The following is a 3,506-nucleotide window of genomic DNA, read 5'->3' on the forward strand; positions in this document are numbered from 1 at the left end:
TGGGGCACCTGTGTGGCTCAGTTGGTTGAGTGTCTGACTCTCAGTTTCAGCTCAGGTCATGATCTCAAGGTTGTGGGATCAAGGATTGTCTGCTTGGGGAGTTCTCCCTCTGCCCCTCCCCTCACTCTTGGTCTCTCTCTCCCAAATAAATAAATAAATCTTAAAAAAAATAAAGTAGCTTTTATTCTAATGCTTATTTAGTCCCTCTACAAGACATAACACTTCTTGGTTCTCTATTGAATACCTCAGGTTTTTTGTGTTTTCTTCACATGGTTAGGAGGCAATTGTGTCTCTTAACCTGTTTGAGCTGCAGGACTGTTTAGCTCATAGCTCCCAGGTTGTGTACTTTGCTCAGCCCATGTAGTTTCACCTTACATAGGTTCAGATTACTATTCTGTCAAATAATAAGGGAATCCTTATGCAGATTTTTAGATCTCTTTCTCTGCATCTATCCCTTCCCTTTGATTTTCTGCCCCACAGACCACAGCCATCCCACCTCCCCAAGTCCTTATCTCTGGCTCATCAACTCAGTGAGATCATCTGGTGACGTTTGGGTTTCTGGAGACTAGAAATTGGAGCTCAAGATGTCAGTAGTGCCGGTTCCCTCTGAGGGCTGTTAGGAAGAATCTTTTCCATGCCTCTCCCCTAGCTTCTGGTGGTTTGCTGGCAATCTTTGGCATTCCTTGGCTTCTGATGCATCACCCCAATTTCTGCATTCACCTTGACCTGGCATTCTCCCTGTGGGTATGTCTGTCTCCAAATTTCCCCTTTTTAAGGACATCAGTTATATTGGATTAGGGACCCACCCTACTTCACTATGATCTCATCTTAACGAACTATATCTGCAATCACCCTATTTCCAAATAAGGCCACGTTCTGAGGTACTGAGGATTAGAATTTGGCATATGAATTCGGGAGAGGGGCACAATTCAACCCATAACAATAATTAAGGTGCTTCTGACAAAATCTGTGAGATGGAAAGGGACTAGAAGAGAGAGGGGAAAGTGGAAAAAACCCATATCTTGGTCTCACAAAACAAGAAGGGAGATTTGAGATACTGACAAAAGCTTAAGAAACATGAAATAGAAGTTTTGGCATATGATTAAAAAGTTATAAAGGGCACCTGGCTGGCTCAGCTGGTAGAGCATGCGACTCTTGATCTCAGGGTCAAGAGCTCAAGCCCCACATTGGTCATGGAGCCTATGGAGCTGATAGATAGATAGATAGATAGATAGATAGATAGATAGATAGATAGATAGATAGATAGATGATAAAAGTTAGAAAGGTAAACAATAGCACAGGTAGCAAACAGATGTTTATGGGAGCAAAGCAGGTAACATAAATGAGAAACAGAGCTCAGGTATTGGTGCAAGTGTTTGCTTCATAGATGTGATGAAAATTTTGGCATACTCATATGTGCTTGTCCCACTAGTGGGTGCTTGCCCCACCTGGAGAGTTCAGCCACTTGTCCAGCTTTACTCCGTTCTTACGACGGGGTCATATATGCCATGTACTGGGTTCGTGCCACCCCTTTGTGCCCCCCACCCCGACCCCCACCAAATTCATGTCCTTCTGGAACCTCAGAATGTGATCTTACTTAGAAATAGTGTCTTTCATCTCCAAAGGCAAGAGAAACAAAAGATAAAATGAACTTATGGGACTTCATCAAGATAAAAAGCTTCTGCACTGCCAACGAAACAGTCAAAAAAACTAAGAGGCAGCCTACGGAATGGGAGAATATATTTGCAAATGACACTATAGATAAAGGACTGGTATCCAAGATCTACAAAGAACTTCTCAAACTCAATACACGAGAAACAAATAAACAAATCAAAAAATGGGCAGAAGATATGAACAGACACTTTTCCAATGAAGACATACAAATGGCTAACAGACACATGAAAAAATGTTCAAAATCATTAGCCATCAGGGAAATTCAAATCAAAACCACACTGAGATACCACCTTACGCCAGTTAGAATGGCAAAGATAGACAAGGCAAGAAACAACAATTGTTGGAGAGGATGTGGAGAAAGGGGATCCCTCCTACATTGTTGGTGGGAATGCAAGTTGGTACAGCCACTCTGGAAAACAGTGTGGAGGTCCCTTAAAAAGTTAAAAATTGAACTACCCTATGACCCAGCCATTGCACTACTGGGTGTTTACCCCAAAGATACAGACGTAGTAAAGAGAAGGGCCATATGCACCCCAATGTTCATAGCTGCATTGTCCACAATAGCCAAATCATGGAAGGAGCCGAGATGCCCTTCAACAGATGACTGGATTAAGAAGCTGTGGTCCATATATACAATGGAATATTACTCAGCTATCAGAAAGAACGAATTCTCAACATTTGCTGCAACATGGACGGCACTGGAGGAGATAATGCTAAGTGAAATAAGTCAAGCAGAGAAAGACAACTATCATATGATTTCTCTCATCTATGGAACATAAGAACTAGGATGATCAGTAGGGGAAGAAAGAGATAAAGAAAGGGGGGTAATCAGAAGGGGGAATGAAACATGAGAGACTATGGACTATGAGAAACAAACTTGGGGCCTCAGAGGGGAGGGGGTTGGGGGAATGGGATAGGCTGGTGATGGGTAGTAAGGAGGGCACGTATTGCATGGTGCACTGGGTGTTATATGCAACTAATGAATCATCGAGCTTTACATCGGAAGCCGGGGATGTACTGTATGGTNTTACATCGGAAGCCGGGGATGTACTGTATTGGTGACTAACATAATATAATAAAAAATCATTAAAAAAAAAAAAAAGAAATAGTGTCTTTGCAGATATAATTAGTTAAGGGAGGTTACACGGGATCAGCATGGTCCCTAAATCCAATGGCTGGTATCCTCACAAGAAGGGGAGATTTGGACAAAGAGACCCAGACCCAGAGGGAGGACAGCCACTTGAAGACAGAGGCAGAAATTTGAGTGATAACATCTACAAACCAAGGAACGCCAGGGTTTGCTGGCAACCACTAGAAGCTCCGAAAGAGTCAAAGAAGGATTTTTCCCTAGAGCTTTCAGAGCGATTACGGCCCATGCCAGCACCTTGATTCCAGACTTCCAGCTTCCAGAACAGTGAGAGAATAAATTTCTATTGTTTTAGGCCACCCCATCTGACTTTTTGTGAGAAGCTAAACATTTGGATTTTTTTAATGTTTAATCTTAACAATTTTTCAATGCTGTGTTATTTCTTTGCTTTTTTTTTTTTTTTAACTAATGGGAATCCAAACAAAACGCATCTATACTCCGATCTAGCCTCCAGGCTATCCGTTGGCAACTTCTACCATAAAGAAACTAAACACAACAAAGGGATATGATTAACAAGCATGAGAACGGAGGTAAAATGAACTGAGATGGGGCATAAATATGCTAAACCCTCATCTGCCACAGCAGGAAGTAAAAAGGAAATGTCTAAAGTTGATTAATCAGGAAACAGTAAGAAAATGATGCAAACTAGTGACTTCTGGAAAATGTGCAGGCGTTCGGGCAGGTG

This window comes from Ailuropoda melanoleuca, chromosome 1 (genome assembly GCF_002007445.2).
Source record: "Ailuropoda melanoleuca isolate Jingjing chromosome 1, ASM200744v2, whole genome shotgun sequence".
In the NCBI taxonomy this organism is placed as follows: domain Eukaryota; kingdom Metazoa; phylum Chordata; class Mammalia; order Carnivora; family Ursidae; genus Ailuropoda; species Ailuropoda melanoleuca.